General features: G+C 39.2%; 1 protein-coding gene across 3 annotated transcripts in view; it reads right to left on the bottom strand.

Moving 5' to 3' along the window:
- ALKBH8 (alkB homolog 8, tRNA methyltransferase) overlaps positions 1-19,731 on the bottom strand; it is a 78,133-nt gene that overhangs the window by 41,010 nt on the left and 17,392 nt on the right. The window lies entirely within an intron of this gene.

The following is a 19,731-nucleotide window of genomic DNA, read 5'->3' on the forward strand; positions in this document are numbered from 1 at the left end:
TGGGGAATATAAAAAAAATGAACTCAGAGATATAGAGAATAGATTGGCCATTGCTGAGGGGTAGGGGGGAAGTAAAATGGATGAAGGTGGTTATAGGTACAAATTTCCTGTGTCCTGGGAATGTAAGGTACATCACAGTGACTATAGTTAAAATACTGTATTGTATATTTGAAAGTTGTTAACAGAGATGTTAAACATGCTCATGAGAAGAAAAAATTCTAACTATGTATGGTGATGGGTGTAAGCCAGACTTATTGTGGTGATTATTTCATAATATATACATGTATCAAAGCATTAATATCTGAAATTAATATAATTTTATATGTCAATTACATCTCAGTTTAAAATATAACTGTGAGGTACACACTCAAAGAATAGATCATTGCTGGTAACAACGATCATGGTAATGGCAGTGTTGGAGGTAGGAGTGGAAGGAACAGTAGCTGCTATTATTACTATTAAATGCTTAACAATTCTTTATGACAACTAAAATTTAAGAATTGTATGCCAACTTCAACTTAAGACAGAAAGTACAGAAATGAAAGCACTCCACAGTCCATTAAAAGTCACTAATAGGAATGTCCTAGAACCCAAGTCTCCTGGCTTATCCAAAGCTGAATCCAGTCCCAGTGCAAACACCTAAGGATATGACAACAATACACACAGGCTTTAACTTTTCCCGTTTCTAGCACTGCATTGGAATATTTAACTGAATAATGATTAGAACTGCCACTGGGGGCCTATATTACTTCATTTCAATTTACTCTTTGTCTGAAAGATTAATCTGAAATCCTACTATCTTTGGAGTTGATATTATACAGATTTAGCATTTCAACATTTTCTAACTCAATGGTTCAAACTCCTATTTAAATGTCACAACTGCCTGTGAGCTTTCTATAAATATAGAAAACCAGCCCTCATCTCAAGCTCTCTGAATCTGCTCTGAAAAAGATAGTCTAGCAGGGAGAATAGAAATGATTCACAGAAACCTCAAATATTCAAGTATCAGATAGAGGTTATAAAGCAAAGATGGTTATCATGTTAAGAGATATAAATGCTAAGCTCGGAAATTTCAGCAGAGAACTGGAAATGATATTTTTAAAAAGACACTGTAAATCTGAACAAAAGCCAAACAGATATCCTCAAATAGAAAAATACCATAACTGAATTAGGCCACTGAAGAATAGGTTTAACAGCAAATTAGACAAGACTAAAAAAAGAATTAGTGATGGAAAAACCTATTTGAATTAAAGCATGGAAGACATAATACAGAAAACACAGGAGACAAGGTAAATGAAACAGAGAATATAGATAAAAAGTAGATAAAGAGAGAAAATAGAACTGAGGCAAAATCTAACAGAGATAATGGATGAGAGTTTCCCAAAACTAATGGGGGAAAAAAAAAAACAAGAAATCCAATAAATCTTAAGCAGAATAAACAAGCCCAACAAAATAAACAAAATAATTAGGCAAGCAAAATAATACTGGGGGGAGGGGTAAAAAGCATTAAAAGAAGCCAGAGAAAAATAACCAAAGGCCACCTGCAAAGGTAACAGGGCAATAGGAAAGCCAGAAGAAAATAAATGAAATCTTTTGTGTGCTGAAATAACTGCCAACTTCAAATCCTACACCCAGTGAAAACAGCCTTGAAGAATGAAAGTGAAATAAAGACACTGCTAACCAAAACTAAAATGAAGTTAGCCAACAGCAGACCTAGAATAAAGGAAATTTAAATGCTGTATGTTATATAAAAGGACCATGATCCCAGATGGAAGGTGTGAGATATAAGAAATAATAAAGAGCAGAGAAAATGGTAAATAGGTCTAAATGAAACCAAATGAAACCTATCTAAACCAAAGAAATATGTTTAAAAATTAAGAGAATTCAAACACACAAAAATAGTAGGATATAAAATAGACAGGAGTAATGGAGTTAAAGTGTACTAATGTTCTTGCATTGTTCATCAGGAAGTAAAGAAACCAATTAAGCTTAGATTTTGAATGAATCTCAAATAATCTTGTCAAGTGAAAGAAGCCATACAGCAAAGAGTATATATTGTATGATTCCTGTATAAAAATATTCTGGAAATACAAAGTAATCTAAGGTGTTGAGTAACAGTAGATGAGAAAAACTTTGTGGATGATGAACATATTCATTGTCAAGTGTGGTGAAGATCTCATGAGAGTATATATATGTATATGTGTGGTTTATTGTATGACAATTACACTTCTAGAATGCTGTGGGATATAGTAAAAATAGTGCTTGAGAACAAAATTCATAATCTTCAAAATACAGGTCAAGAATATTTCCCAGGTTCTAAATTAATCAATGGGGAAGGGGGCACACAATTAGCCACAGCAGGAAACCCAGGAAGAGCAAAAGTCTGCTTTGTTTTGTGTAGAAGAATAGCAGTGGGTGGTAAATGGCTGAAAATACAAGATAATGGGTTTTGATTTAGAGACAATGTCTTTCAGAGAGTTGGATATTCAGGTCCAAAATCTGAGGGGGAAAATAATCAAGGCTGGAAATGTTTTCATATCTCCACTTTGCCTGAGGCAATGTTGGTCACATAAAAGCTATTTTAACAGTCATCCATTTAACCAATCAATATGCTCCATTTCTTCTCTAAAGCATATTCATGCCCTGTTTATTGATAATAGGAAACTCTCCAATAGGTTCACATACTTCTATTCTTACTAGATGAGTCATATGCTTAACAAGTCAATGTGTATGTTCCCAAACCTCTTTATGCTGGCTACAGTGGTTTGCAATTATTTAATTTAATTAAATATTATATAAACCAATGAAAATTGAGTATGAAAAGGCAGGGGGGGTTTTCTGTATAAACTAAGTTGAATGTTGTTGAAAGACTCAGAAAATAAATTAATAAGCTGTTGTAACATGTGATTCAATAATAAAATCTTTGAAATTAAAATAAAAACTCAGATGGATGTTTTTAAGCTTTTGTCTCATTTTAAACAAATAAAAACTGGAAAGCAGAGGCAGACTGTGGACCCTCACAGAAAGACTGTCGAGCCCTGGCTGGCATAACTCAGTGGATTGAGCTTGGGCTGCAAACCAAAGCATCGCAGGTTTGATTCCCAGTCAGGGTGTTACAGGGTGCAGCCTAGAGGGGGGACCCCAAATGGGCATTTAAAATGGGGTCCAGAACTCAAGGTGTCCAGGAGATTTTACGATGTCTCCATCCCCTCACCCAGGGTGTGGGTTGGGGGAAGGGACAAATGGAGCAAGGCCATTGAGAGCTGTTTTGCATAGCAACAGCCTTGCAGCTACCCTCTGGCGTGGTCACTTAACATATCTATAGTCTTTGGCTGGTTGCATGGATATGTTAAATAGCTGTGATCATCTCTGAGCCAGGGGAATGGAAGTAACTTCCCCACAAGATGTAACTGGGAGGCAACTCCCCCTAGTTACAGTGCCTGCATGAGAGCTTGGAGATGACTGGCTCCACAACATGGGGCCACCCCTGCGCAGACTCATGAGGGCAGCCCAGTAAAGCTGGAAGGATATGAATTCTGGCATGTGAAGCCGAGTGTGGGAGGAGTCGGAAATGAGGCTGCAGAGGAAGATTGGCCGCGGAGATTTAAAACCCAGATGTGGCACCCATTGAGGAGAGAACCATGCTGCCCTGAGAGCAGCTCTGAGAGAGAGAACTGTGCTGCTTTAGGAAGGAGAACCATGCATCTTTAGCAGAGTGGAGACTCCGCATCCCAGAGAGGGGAGAGAACCATGCTGCTTTGAGAAGGAGAGCCATGCGCAGCCCTGAGGAGGGAGAACCATGCTGCTTTAGGAGAGAGAACCACGCGGCCTTGACAGAGGAGACTCCCGCAGCCCTGAGAGGGAGAACCACGAGGCCTGGACAGAGCGGGGACCCCCACAGCTTTAGAAGGGGGAACCACCACCTGATTTTAGCAAAGATCCTGGCGACTCAGCCGAGAGTGCCGGGAACCCAGGGAGGTCTCCCAGTCAAGATGGAGGACTAACTAAGAACCAGAGGACTGCCTGAGCCATGGACTTCTATTTCCTTTCCTGAGATACGGTACTCTGGACTGGGCAAAGCGGGAAGGAAGGAAAGACTGTGTGTTTGTGGGTGTTTTTAGGGACTTTAGGATTTTTGATAAAGACATTAGGTCACTACTTTAAGTTAGTATAGCATTAAATAAACATTTCCTTTCCTTTTCACGAATCTCTGGCATTGAGAGACGTCTTTCCTAGGGCGGCGGACATAACGGACCCGGGGCCTTCTTTCAATAATAGTATATGGTCCCAGGCCCCCCTTGTTTGTTCTGTAACAAGGGCACATACCTGGATTGCAGGCCACAACCCCCAGCAACTGCACATTGATGTTTCTCTCTTTCTCCCTCCCTTCCCTCTCTAAAAAATAAATAAATAAAATCTTTAAAAAAAAAAAGACTGCCCATACATTGGTGAGTAAATTTATTTATAAGTTAAAATAAAATGTTTGAAATCTGTATGCATCTATTGCCAAAATTAAATGACTTTTCAATTAACAACTATTCAAATGATAAATTTTATTCTAGTTCTACACTATAGATGGAATGGTATAATACTCCTGCCTTGCTACTGTTGGGAACAAGGAAATTAAGAACTAAATTTAACCTTAATAGATAAGAACCACATTGTAGCTAAAAAGAAATGATAAAACAGACAAAGTACAGTTAAAGCAAACATCCTGTGTCTAGCAGACACTCTCCCCTGGGTAGGCTAGATAAGCAGTGCTTTGTAGTTTTTAATGAGAAAATAGAAAACTAGCTAGCTAGAGCCAGGAGATGACTAGGTTAATGAACAAACATCCTGCCTTCCCACCTTATGAAAGAATGCTTGGTTTGAAATTCCCACGCGCGGTCTTTGTAAGCAAATTACTAACTGCCACGTCTGCTTCTGTATAATGCTGGCTTGCTCGCCCATATATAAGAACGTAGTTGTAAGTGCTCAGCGCGTCTCTCGTTTGCAGCTCCTTGCGGGCACTGTGTCGCTGGACACTTTGAGAGTTCGTCCCTGTGCAGGTTAAACTTGGCCAATAAAGTAACATCTTTGATACTCTGAAAGTCTCCAATATTTGTCCTCGCGTTTGCTGGATGCTACAGCTACAAATTCTTTTTAAAATTCTATCTTACTGATTATGCTATTACAGGTATCCTAATTGTCCCCCCTTTGCCCACCTATTCCAGTACATCCCAGTCCCTGAGGCAATCCCCACACCGTTGTTCATGTCCAGGGGTCCTGCTATAGGTTCTTTGGCTACTCCATTTCCTATACTGTGCTTTACATCCCCAGGGCTATTCTGTACCTGCCTATTTGTACTTCTTAATCCCCTCACCTCCTCACCATTCTACCACACCCTCCTCCCATCTAGCAACCAGCAAAACACTCTCCATGTCCATGATTCTGTCTCTGTTCTTGTTTGGGTAGCTTGTTGTTTTTTTTTTCATTCAATTGCTGATAGATATGTATTTATTCCCAATTTATGTGCAAATTTTTGATTTTCTTTTTATTAAATGAATCCCTTTAACATTTTGTATAATTATGGCTTTGTGATGATGAACTCCTTTAGTTTTTTCTTGTCTGGGAAGCTTTTTATTTGCCTTTCTATTCTAAATGATGCTTTGCTGGGTAGAGCAATCTTGGCTGTAGGTCCCTGCTTTTCATTACTGAATATTTCTTGTCAATCCCTACTAGCCTGAAAAGTTTGAGAAATCAGCTGACAGTCTTATAGGAACTCTCCTGGAGGCAACTAACTTCTTTTCTTTATTTTTTTTATTATTTATTTTTAGAGGGGAAGGAGGGAGAAAGAGGGGGAGAAAGACATCAGTGTGTGGTTGCTTCTCACACGCCCCCCTACCACAACCCAGGCATGTGACCTGATGGAGAATCGAACGAGCAACCCTTTGGTTCTCAGACTGGTGCTCGACCCACTGAGCCACACCAGCCAGGGCGTAACTTCTTTTCTCTTGGTGCTTTTAAGATTCTCTTTTTTATTTTTAACCTTTGGCATTTTAATTATGATGTATCTTAGACTGGACCTCTTTGCATCACTCTTGTTTTGGACTCTGTGCTTCCTGGATTTGCATGTCTATTCCCTTCACAAATTAGAGAAGTTTTCCTTCATTATTTTTACAAATAGATTTCCAACTTCTTGGTCTTTCTCTTCTCCTTATGACACCTCTATGATGTAAATGTTGGAACGCTTGAAGTTGTCACAGAAGCTTCTTATATTATCTTCATTTTTTTGCACTCTTTTCTTCTTATTGTTCCAGTTGGTTGGTTTGTGCTTCCTTATGTTCCAAATAATTGATTTGATTCTTGGCCTCATCCACTCTACTGTTGTTTGCCTGTAAATTCTTCTTTATTTCAATTTGCATATCCTACATTTCTGACTAGATCTTTTTTATGCTGCTGAGGTACTCACTACGTTCCTTGAGCATCCTTATAACCAGTGTTTTAGACTCTGAATCTGATAGATTGCTTATTTTCCTTTTGTTTAGTTCTTTTTCTGGAGTTTTGATCTGTTCTTTCATCTGGGCCATGTTTCTTTGTCTCCTCATTTCAGCAGCCTCCCTATGTTTGTTTCTACATATTAGATAAAGCCGGTATGACTGTCTTGGTAGTAAGGCCTAATGTAGCAGGTGACCTGTAGGGTACAGTGGCACAGCCTCCTCTATCACTCAAGCTGGGTACTCGAGGTGTGCCCTAGTTGTGGGCTGAGTACACCCTCCTCTTGTAGTTAATCCTTGATTGCTGTTGGCAGGTCAATGGGAGAGATTTACCCAAGCTAGTCAGCTGCCAGGACTGGCTGTGTCCACTGTCTACCAACCACCACTCTCTGTGGCATATCAGTTGTGCAGGGGCAGAGTGGTGGTGCTCTGATGTGGTCTGTAGCTATCTACTGCGTACAAAGTATCTGGGGTTTCCCAGGTGGTACAGGCCAAGAGCAGCCCCCACCTGTGTTTTGCCTCAGGCCACCCTGCTTGAGCTATAAGCAATCTAAGATGGCTGCTAGGCTTGGAGATTCCCAGGCAAAGCCAAGCTGTGAATACAGGTTGGCTGCTGCTAATGTGGGGCCTGGAGCCACTTTGCAAGAGGTATGGTGGCTGGGGGCTCGCAGAGTCTGGCTGTTGCTTGTTTGAGAATATTTAGGAAGTTGTGAAGCATGAGCCAAGACCAGCCATTCATATGGAAAAGCAGCTTGGGTGGGACTGTAAGTTGGCTGGAACTTAGTCTCTAGGGATCTCCAGGGTGGGGCAAACAGTGTTAGCCAGGTTGATGGGAGTCTCTGAAATGACACCACCCTGCCAGCTCTGTGTGTCTGTAGGGAGAGGTTTCAGAAAAAGGACTTTGGCCTCTGCTTGTCTTTCTGTCTGGGAGAAAGTTGTCCCCAGCTCTCACCTTGATGACACACACCTCAGTTTCTCCCTGTGTGCCACTGGTGCCTTTCAAGCTGCTACCCTGGTGGTGAAGCTCAGATAGAATAAGTATGAGTAAGTCCATGCCTGGGTTCTTTAAAAGGAACTTCTTGGGACTCCAGAAATTTCTTCTACCAACTCAATCCCCACTGGTTTTTGCAGGCAGAAGTTATGGTGTCTTATCTTCCTGGCACTAGAACCCTGGACCGGAAGACCTTGTGTAGGCCTGGGATTCCTCACTCCTGTGATATCCCTCTCGAATTTGTATCCACCATATGTGGGTGAGGGACCAGACTGTTCCTCATCTGTGCCCCTCCTACCCGTCTGGATGGATGTGATTTCTTCAATTCTATAATCTTCAAACTTTCATTCAACTTGATTCCTGAAGGTTCTAAGTGATGGTTATTCTATATTTCAGCTATAATTTTGATGTGGTTGTGTGAGGAGGCAAGCCATGTTTACCTATGCCACCATCTTGAATGAAAGTTGCTATAAATTATAACTAAAAAGAAGAATTGATACTCTGAAGGCTCCAAATAAAACAAAATGTTCTGTTTTATGATGTCACACTATGAAACAGACTGATAGCAGATCGCTGGCGGAAACAGGTTTATCTCTTTATCATTATCCTTATTGCAGAAGTATGAATAAAGAAGATCTAATTCCATACAAGCAAGATAAAGAGTACATTTTAAAAACTGCCAGCAGAATCTCTTTTGCCCAATTTACGCAAAGAGAATTTTAGCTTCCAAAAGATCTTAAAAGATGATAAAATTAAACAAAAGCTGGATCTTCAGAACATAACTTGGTAGAGAAAATGCTGAAAAGTGAAAGTAGAATTCAATGTATAAAAGCAAACATGATCAAATAAAGCAGAGCATTTACTTTTGGCCCACAGATTTACTTGTCCCTATAAATTTTGAATGTTAGAGACATATTGGGTAAAAGAAAAATAGATTTCGTCCAATGCCACATCAACTGTACTATGATGCAACTAAATACCCTGTGTCAGAGTTATGTTTTCTTTCCACATCTACATCAATATACACAGCCATATAAAAATAACCATGGCAGGCCTGGCTGCTGTGGCTCAATGGATTGAATGCTGGCCTGCAAACAAAAGGGTCGCCGGTTCAATTCCTAGTCAGGGCACATGCCTGGGTTGCAGGCCAGGTCCCCAATAGGGGGCAAAAGAGGCAATCACACGCTGATGTTTCTCTCCCTCTCTCCCTCCCTTCTCCTCTGTCTAAAAATAAATAAATAAAATATTTTTAAAAGATAATAACCATGACAGATACAAAGCATGCACAAAGCGTGCACACATACACAAATGCAAAAGAAATATACTCCCACTAGGGTGGCAAATCATTATCCTTTTAATGCTAAGGGCACTACTGAGAAGATGGAAAATATCATAAATAACCTATAAAAGACAGTAGAGAGATCAAAGCTGCACAGCAGAGACAATGCATTTGACAGAACTTCATAAGTGTAAATATTCCAAAGACTAGCGGGTAAGGATAAAGTATGGGTCCTAAGATCAAGATAAAAATGGGAAGGAGAAATTAGTTGGCTTCTGAAGCTATAAATATTATTTATATATGCAAATTGTGAGGGCTGAATATGAACTTGGAGATGTGGTTAATATGCCCAGGGTCCACATTGTATTTGTTTTTTTAAGCTCTATAAATAAAATATCTTTTTCCCCAATCTGTGCTGAATATCAGAAAATAATGAAACATCCGCCTGTTAGAGCAATAACTCCTAAAAAAGAAATACTCTGTGAGTCATTCCTGACAAATAAAAGTGATGAGAATTCCTCCAGCAGCAGAACATCTCTGGGGAAAACTACACAGACACCAGCCTGAGAAAACCCACAGAAGCCCTAAAACCATTCAGGTGGCAGTGGAGAAACTGGGTAGCTCAAGACATTTCACAAGAAAACTGTATTCAATACCCTATTTCATGAGATCAAGCAGGACTCAATAACTTCTTACATGAGCCTGCAAAGAGAACAGGGTATTATAATGGGTAATATAATGAAAGATGTAACCCCCTAGTACATTCAATAGACAGAGTCTTCACTAGAAAAATACCTAATTACCCAGGTCACTCAGTAGTAAAAGTCATAATAAGAAATACTTTCTGATGAACCAACTTCTTATAGAACTACTACTTGCCCAAATATTTCTTAGTTCAATACCATCAGCTTACTACCACTACTCATTGTGGTAACCCTTTTGGTCAGTCTTTCAGTGAATCTTGATGCTATAAATATTAGCCAATACAATGTAAATACAAAAAAATCAAAACCAAAATTCTTCAAAATATAGAAGACTTCCTGAAGATGATGAAAGGGATGTCATTGAACCATTTAATATCTGAAGATCTGGTAGAATCAGGACTTTTTTAACTGAAGAAAAGAGATAAAATAACAATGATATACAATTGGTCCTTCAAAATGAAATAACTTGTATTACCAAAGGATTAAGAGAGACTTTGAAAAAAATGATAAAGACTTTAATAATTTTTGAGGGGAGGCTCTTTTATAATCAAGCCATAAAAGTGAACTGCTGGAGTTCCAGCCAAGATGGACTGGTAGGTAGAAACCCATCGCTTCCTTGCACAACCAAAAGGAGGGCAACAACCAATCTAAAATCAATAAACAACCAGAAGTGCCAGAAAATCAAACTGCATGGAACTTTGACAACCACGGAATTAAAAAAGAGTCAAACAGAACAACCAGACTAGTAAGGCAGCAGAGGGAGAGAACCCACATCAAGGTCAAATGAAAGATACCAAAATGAAATAAAGCAAAATATTCAGGGAACCAACAGTGACAGGAAGGAAACCAGGACTCTAATCAATGACTTGGAACAAAAGGAAGAAATAAACATCCAACCAGAACAGAATGAAGAAACAAGAATTCAAAAAAATGAAGAGAGACTTTTGAACCTCTGGGACAACTTGAAATGTTCCAATATCCAAATCAAAGGGGTGCCAGAAGGAGAACTACAGCAAGAAATTGAAAACTTATTTGAAAGAATAATGAAGGAGAATTTCCCCAATCTGGTGAAGGAAATAAGACTTCCAGGAAGTCCAGGAAGCCCAGAGAGTCCCAAAGAAGTTGGATCCCACATGGAACACACCAAGGCACATCATCATTAAGTTACCCAAGATTAAAGACAAAGAGAATCTTAAAAGCAGCAAGAGGAAAGGAGACAGTTACCTACAAAGGAGTTCCCATAAGGCTAACTGATTTCTCAAAAGAAACCTTGCAGGCAAGAGGGGCTGGAAAGAAGTATTTGAAGACATGAAAGGCCTACATCCAAGATTGCTCTATCCAGCAAAGCTATCATTTAGAATGGAAGGGCAGATAAAGTGCTTCCCAGATAAGGTCAAGTTAAAGGAATTCATCCTCACCAAACCCGTATTATATGAAATATTAAAGGGACTCATCTAAGAAAAGGAAGATCAAAAATACAAACAGTAAAATGACAACAAACACAACTATCAACAAATGAACCTAAAAAGAAAGAAAGAAAGAAAGAAAGAAAGAAAGAAAGAAAGAAAGAAAGAAAGACAAAAACAAACAACTAGAACAAGAACAGAATCAGAGAAATGGACATCATATGGAGGGTTTTCGGTGGGGAGGGGGAAAGGAGGAATAGGGGCAAAAAGGTACAGGGAAGAAGCAGCATAACTGGTAGGCATTAAATAGATAGGGGGAAATAAAAAATGGTATAGGAAAGAAAGAACTCATATGTACAACCCATGGACATGAACTAAGAGTGGGGGAAATGCTGGAGGGATGGGGGGTGCAGGTTGGAGGGGGGATAAAAGGGGAAAAGTTGGGAAAACTGTACTAGCATAATCAAAAACAAATACTTTAAAAAAGTGAACTGATATATTTTATTAGAAAAATAATAATACTAAAACAAAGGTATAGAACTTATTCTCTGTTCTAAAAATTATTGCATATTTGAAATATAATTTAAATTTTGTTAAATAAAAAAGTTTTAGGCTATCTTCACAATTTTTAGTTTCACTTTTTCCAGATAAGTACTAATCAAAAAAAGGTTTTTATTTTCTTATTTACATGTTTGGTTCTGGTTTTAAGTAGATGCACATTAAATGGTCATTTTCACCCTTAGCTGACCAAGTTTATAGTACTTGCTGAACTAATTACTGGTCCAATAACATTACTAGTTCATCATCACAAGGACATTTATGTCAAAGATGTATCTCAAAATACACATGTACAACAAATACAGGCTATTTTTTCCGCAGAAAAACCTATCAGAAAAGGAGTATTTAAGAGCAAAAGCCTACTTGACTTCACAAGGGGTATATTATTCTCATATGTCCTAATGCATCCTACACCTTATTGGATACTTCCCCTGTGCTCATCCTTAGGTAGGGAGACAGTGAGATTTGAAAGGGAAAGAAACTGGTTCCTTGATTACATCACTGAGCTAAGCCAATAAAGTAACTTTGGATCTAGCCTTCTTTAAAACATGTTGTTTTATAAGATTTTAACTTCTTTTTGTTGTATAATCACTTTTAATTGTATTTCCTGCTGTTACCTGCAGCTAAAAGCATCCTAACATATACATATCCTATAACATGTGTACATTACTTGGAATACTCTTGGAGGCACAAAAGCATTGCAAAAGATTATACAGTTGAGAGGAAAAGACAAGTGTCCTTTACTGAGCCCCTAAAGCAACAAGCCAGGACAAGAGGTAAAATGGAACAGCCAGAGCAGAGCTCTTTCTTCTTCCTTCCCATCATCATTATTTTTGAAAGCACTTAAGAATCCACACATGAATTAATAAGATAGTTTTGGGGGAGTCAAGATGGCAGCTTTACTCTAGGCAGCGTGTTTCTCGGCTTCTGTGAAGAGGAGGGAAACTCGAGGTTCGGTGGAGAAACAGAGCAAGTGGACTAGGTTACCGAATCACTTTTGAAAGCAGGACATCAAAAATTATTGTGATCATTGAAAAACCAGACGGTAAGGAGACTGCTTCAGGACAAAAGGGACCCAGGAATCAGCGCAGGGACTAGGGGTGTGCAGTCCCCAGGCCCGGTGCTCCCAGGTCTGCCTCAGGGCTCCCGGGAGAGGGGAGTCGCTGCTCCCTCCCCCGAATATGGGGGTTGAGCAACTCCTGGGGAGAACATGTTGCTTGAAGGAACAGATTGGCCAGTTGGACTGGGAAAAAATCACACAGGGACTATGAACACCCACCCAGAGACCTGGGAGAAGTGAAGGCCTCCAGCAGGCACGACCAGGGGTGGCCAGGAAATGCGCCCGCACCCATAGCCCGGTGGGAGTGCAGATTGGTGGAAAACCTAGAGCCCGGAAGGGCTCGGGCATTCTCAGGTCTGGGAGCCAGCAGTTCTGTTCTGTGGAAGTGCGCGCCCCATCGGGAATCCAGACTCGTTCGCTGTGAACCCGGGAGGGACACGGCGCTTAGAGCGTTCCTAGAACCCAAATCTCAAAAGTTTGCTGGAGGGGCGCACCCTTTTACAATTCCCAGGGAGGGCGCAGTGAATCCCAAAACGTCGCGGTGCCTCCTGAGATCATAGAGCTGGAACCCTGCAGGAACCCTGGAGTCTGGAAGAATGTGGCAGTGAGCTCCTGAGAGCTAGTGTGCTCGGGAGCGCCCAGGGTTCCTGAGAGACATGCTGAGATCTGGCTGGTAAGAGAGAAGCATTTCTTTTCTTTTTTTTTAATATTTTATTTATTTATTTTTAGAGAGGGAAGGGAGGGAGAAAGAGAGAGGGGAACATCAATGTGCGGTTGCTGGGGGTCATGGCCTGCAACCCAGGCATGTACCCTGACTGGGAATCGAACCTGCGACACTTTGGTTCGCAGCCTGCACTCAATCCATTGAGCTATGCCAGCCAGGGCTAGAGAGAAGCATTTCAAAGGTCCCTCAGCCAGCTGAAGCCAGCAAGACCAGAAAAACTGGTCTGGCCAGTTAGAAACCAACAAGAAGTTTTTTTTATTTTGTTTGGTTTGGTTTGGTTTGGTTTGGTTTTTGTGGCTGTTGTTGGTTGATTGATTTTATCTTGTGTTTTAAGTGACATTTTATTTTTCAATTCTTATTATTTTTATATCTCGCAATCCCTTATGTTGCTCTTCCATTCATCCTAATATTATTCTTTCCAATCCAAATTTATCTCTCCTGAACTCCATCTTCTGCTTTTCTTTCCTTTTTTTTTATCTTGCAAGTTACTGTAAATTTGTATTATCTTTTTCTCACTTTTCCGACATTTTTTATTTTAATCATATTTTGATATTCTTTTTCTTTCTGTATAATCTTTGCTTGGCTGGTTATACTGTGATTTGATAGGTTCCCCCTGGTATCTCAGTCACAGTGTGTTGATAATTTACTATCCTTCATCTGTGTTCCATTAATACATCTCTCAAGGTTCTATACTCTTTATTATTGTTATCTAGATCTCATCGATTCTGCCACACAACTGTCACTTTACTATTACTGTTAACAAGGCCTAGTCCATACAATTGTAAATACTACTCAATACCCCTACCTGATCTCAGCCCACTTTGCAATTTCCTGAACTATACTATTGTGGGGGTTGTCTCTATTCTTTCACACACTACTCCTATATACTAATCTTTAATCCAACCCTACCTTAGAATCTGACCTCCCACAGCCTCACAGCTTTCTAGATCCAACTAACAATCCTCTCGTCCCCAATAAGAGTCTTACCTTCTTTCCATCCTTTCTAAAATGTGGATAGTGGGGTGGAGGATCACGGTTAACACTATAAGGAGCCAAAGGATAACCCATCTCTTCTCTACTGGCTGCTAATGTAAATATCATAGTACACTGTCTTGCTGTCTTAAACCATTTCGCCTTACTCCTCCAACTGATCACAAAAAAAGAGTAGGGGGAAGCTGTGAACACCAGGATACACAAAGGAGACTGCACTACTGAATCTCACAGGTACTCTACAATAGAAGTTCACACCATAATCACAGGGAAACAGAACAGATCAATTTAAGAAACAGAGGCTAACAAGAAGAGTCTCACAAACAATGAGAAGACAAAGAAACAATCCCCAAATGAAGGGAAAGGAGGAAGCCTCAGAAAGAATGCTAAATGAAATAGAGGCAACTCAACTATCAGATACTGAGTTCAAAACAATGATTATCAGGAAGCTCAATGAACTCACAATGAGCTATCAGAAACGACAGGGAAGCTACAACAATCTCAGTGCAAACTATATCAGCATGAAAAAAGGAAATAGAAACTATCAACAAGGGCCAAAAGGAAGTGAAGAATACAATTTCTGAACTGAAGAACACAGTAGAAGGAATAAAAAGCAGGATCAATGAAGAAGACCGGATTAGCAAATTAGAGGACAAAGTAGACAAAAACACCCAGAAAGAGCAAGAAAAGGAAAAGAGGCTCAGAAAGAATGAAGAGGGATTAGGAGAAATGCAAAACAAGATGAAACGTAATAATATCCGTGTAAGAGGGATACTAGAAGGAGAAGAAGAAGAGCAAGGAATAGAAAACCTATATGAAAATGTAATGATGGAAAACTTCCCTAATTTGTTGAGAGAAAAAGTCACACAAATCCAGGAAACACAGAGAGTCCCAATCAAGAGGAACCCACAGAGGCCCACCTCAAGACACATCATAATTAAAATGGCAAAATTTCAAGACAAAGAGAGAATCTTCAAGGCAGCAAGGGAGGAAGGGAGCAAGGGAGCCCCAATAAGGCTGACAGCTGACTTCTCAATGGAAACACTCCATGCCAGAAGAGAATGGCAAGAAATACTCCAGGTAATGAGAACAAGAGGTCTGCAACCAAGGCTACTTTATCCAGCAAGGCTCTCAATCAAGACAGAAGGCCAAATAAGAAGCTTCCCAGACAAAAGAGGTCTAAAAGAATACACCTCCACCAAACCAGCTCAAGAGATTCTAAAGGGGCTGATTTAAGGAAGGGAAGGAAAAGAGAGAGAGAGAGAGAGAGAGAGAGGAACACACGTACATAAAAGACAATGAATAAGTACCTATCAATAATAACCTTAAACGTAAATGGATTAAATGCTCCAATCAAAAGACATAGAATAGCTGAATGGATAAGAAAAAATGACCCACATACATGCTGTCTACAAGAGACCCACCTCAGGATAAAAGACCTGCACAGGCTGAAAGTGAAGGGCTGGAAACAAATCTTCCAAGCAAATGGAAAGGAAAAAAAAGCAGGGGTAGCAATACTCATATCAGACAAAATAGACTTCCAAAAAAGGGTCATAAAGAGAGACCCAGAAGGTCACTTCATAATGCTCAAGGGAACAATCCACCAAGAAGACATAAATATTGTAAATATATATGCACCCAATATAGGAGCACCCAAATACATAAAGAAAATCTTAGAGGACTTCAAGAAAACAACACAATTATAGTGGGAGATTTTAACACCCCACTGTCAAAAATGGACAGATCTTCCAAACAAAATATCAACAAAGATATTGTGGCATTGAACAATACCCTTGATGAAATGGGCTTTACATTATATATACAGAGCCCTCCATCCCAAAGAAGCTAAATATACATTCTTTTCAAATGTACACAGAGGATTTTCAAAGATAGACCACATGATAGGACACAAAACAAGCCTCAAGAATTTCAAAAAAATTGAAATCATACCAAGCATTATCACGGACCACAAGTGACTGAAGCTAGACACCAACCCCAAGGAAAAAAACCCAAAACACTCAAAATCATGGAGATTAAATAGCATGCTATTAAACAATGAATGGGTCAAGAATGAAATTAGGGAAGTAATCAAAAGGTTTCTGGAAACAAATGAAAACGAACTCACAACAACCCAAAACTTATGGGACACAGCCAAGGCAGTCCTGAGAGGGAAGTTCATAGCGATACAGGCCCACCTAAAAAAGTTAGAAACATTCCAAACAAACAACCTAACCCTACGTCTACAAGAACTTGAGGAACAACAACAAAGACAGCCCAGAGCAAGCAGAAGGAAGGAAATAACCAAGATCAGAGCAGAATTAAATGACATGGAGACTAAAAGCACAATTCTAAGGATCAATGAATCCAAGAGCTGGTTCTTTGAAAAGATAAACAAAATCGACAAGCCTTTAAGCAGACTCATCAAGAAAAAAAAAGAGAAGACCCAAATAAACACAATCAGAAATGAAAGAGGAGAGATTACAACAGATACCACAGAAATACAAAGGATTGTAAGAAATTACTACGAAGAACTGTATGCCAAGAAATTTGAAAACCTAGGTGAAATGGACAAATTCCTACAAAAATATAATCTTCCAAAACTCAATGAAAAAGAAGCAGAAAGCCTGAACAGACCAATAACAACAAAAGAAATTGAAGCAGTTATCAAAAAAATCCCAACACACAAAAGCCCTGGGCCTGATGGTTTCACAGGAGAATTCTACAAAGCATTCAAGGAAGAGCTAACCCCTATCCTTCACAAACTATTTCAAAAACTCCAAAAAGATGGAAGACTCCCAAACTCTTTTTATGAGGCCAACATCATCCTAATTCCAAAACCAGATAAAGACACAACAAAGAAAGAAGACTTCAGGCTAATGTTGCTGATGAACATTGACACTAAAATCCTCAACAAAATACTGGCAAACCACATCCAACAATACATTAAAAACATCATACACCATGACCAAGTGGGATTCATTCCAGGGATGCAAGGATGGTACAATATTCACAAATCAGTAAATGTAATACATCACATAAACAGAAGCAAAGACAAAAACCACATGATCATATCAATAGATGCAGAAAAAGCATTTGATAAGGTACAGCATGCATTTATGATACAAACACTCAGCAAAGTGGGAATAGAGGGAACATTCCTCAACATAATAAAGGCCATATATAAGAGACCTACAGCCAACATCATACTCAATGGGCAAAAACTAAAATCTTTTCCACTAAGATCAGGAACAAGACAAGGATGTCCACTTTCACCACTTCTATTCAATATAGTACTGGAAGTTTTAGCCACAGCAATCAGACAAGAAAAAGAAATAAAAGGCATCCAAATTGGAAAGAAGGAAACAAAATTGTCACTGTTTGCAGATGACATGATAGTGTACATAGAAAATCTTATAGACTCCACCAAAAAACTGCTTGACCTAATAAACGAATTTGGCAAAACAGCGGGATACAAAGTCAATATCCAGAAATCAAAGGCATTTCTGTACACCAACAATGAAACAGCAAAAGCAGAAATCAAGAAAAAAACTCCCATTTGAAATAGCAAAAAGAAAAATAAAATATCTAGGAATAAACCAAACCAAAGAGGTAAAAGACCTGTATTCAGAAAACTATGTAACACTCAGGAAAGAAATCAAGGAAGACACAAACAAATGGAAACATATACTGTGTTCATGGATTGGAAGAATTAATATCAAAATGTCCATACTACCCAAAGCAATTTACACATTCAATGCAATTCCTATTAAAGTACCAACAGCATATTTCACAGACATAGAACAAACACTTCAAAAATTTATATGGAATCATAAAATCATAAATGACCCCGAATAGCTGCTGCAATTTTGAGAAAGAAAAATAAAGTAGGAGGGATCACAATACCTGACACTAAACTATACTACAAGGCCACTGTAATCAAAACAGCCTGGTACTGGCATAAAAACAGGCACATGGACCAATGGAACAGAACAGAGAGCCCAGAAATAAACCCAAGTCTCTATGGTCAATTAATATGTGACAAAGGAGGCAGCAACATAAAATGGAGTAAAAACAGCCTCTTCAACAAATGGTGTTGGGAGAACTGGACAGACACGTGCAAAAAAATGAAACTTGAACACCAACTTACACCATATACAAAAATAAATTCAAGGTGGATAAAAGACTTAAATATAAAACGTAACACCATTAAAGTCCTAGAGGAGAGTGTAGGTAGGAAAATCTCATATATTTCACGAAGAAACTTTTTTAATGACTTGTCTCCTACAGCAAGGGACATAAAGGAAAGAATAAACAAATGGGACCTCATCAAAATAAAAAGCTTCTGCACAGCTAAAGAAAACAGTATCAAAATTAAAAGAGAACCAACTGTATGGGAAAACATATTTGCCAATGATATCTCAGACAAGGGTTTAATATCCAAAATATATAAAGAACTTACATGGCTGCACTCTAAGAAGACAAGGAATCCAATTAAAAAGTGGGCAAAGGACTTGAACAGACACTTCTCCAAGGAGGACATACAGACAATCCAAAAGACACATGAAACGATGTTCAATATCGCTGGCTATCAGATAGATGCAAATTAAAACCACAATGAGATACCACTTCACACCAGTCAGAATGGCCATCATAAACAAAGCAACAAACAACAAGTGTTGGAGAGGTTGTGGAGAAAAGGGGTCCCCAGTGCACTGTTGGTGGGACTGCAGACTGGTACAACCACTATGGAAAGCAGTATGGAACTTCCTCAGAAAACTAAAAATGGATCTGCCTTTTGACCCTGCAATTCCACTGCTGGGACTCTATCCTAAGAATACGAAAACACCAATCCAAAAAGAACCTATGCATCCCAATGTTCATAGCAGCACAATTTACAATAGCTAGATGCTGGAAGCAACCAAGATGCCCATCAGTAAATGAATGGATCAAAAAACTATGGTACATTTACACAATGGAATTCTATGCAGCAGACAGAAAAAAGGAGCTCCTACCCTTTGCAACAGCATGGATGGAGCTGGAAAACATTATGCTAAGTGAAACAAGCTAGGCAGTGAAAGACAAATACCATATGATCTCACCTTTAACAGGAACCTAAACAACAAAACAAAGAAACAAGCAAAATATAACCAAAGACACTGAAATAGAGGATAGAATGACAGTGACCACAGAGGAGAGTAGAGGGAATTTTAGGGGACATTGGGAAGGGTTTATGGGAACAAACTTAAAGGACACATGGTCAAAAACTAGGGGGAGGGTGGTAATGGGAGGGAAGTGGGGAGGGGGGCTGGACTGGGAGTAAAAAGGAGAAAACTGTATTTAAAAAAAAATAAGATAATTTTGTCTTATCAAACAAATAGCACTACTCTCTAGCCACAGTATCAATATGATCACAGAAGCTCAGCAAAGGTTAAATAGCCAAGTAACAGAAGACCTAGTGATGGGAACTACACAAATACAAAAAAAAAAAAAATACTATAGCAAATAGTTTTTTTCTCTAGGAACAAAATCAGATTTTGAAGCAA

Source organism: Phyllostomus hastatus, unplaced genomic scaffold (genome assembly GCF_019186645.2).
Source record: "Phyllostomus hastatus isolate PE091 unplaced genomic scaffold, TTU_PhHast_1.1 phas_contig_113, whole genome shotgun sequence".
NCBI lineage: Eukaryota > Metazoa > Chordata > Mammalia > Chiroptera > Phyllostomidae > Phyllostomus > Phyllostomus hastatus.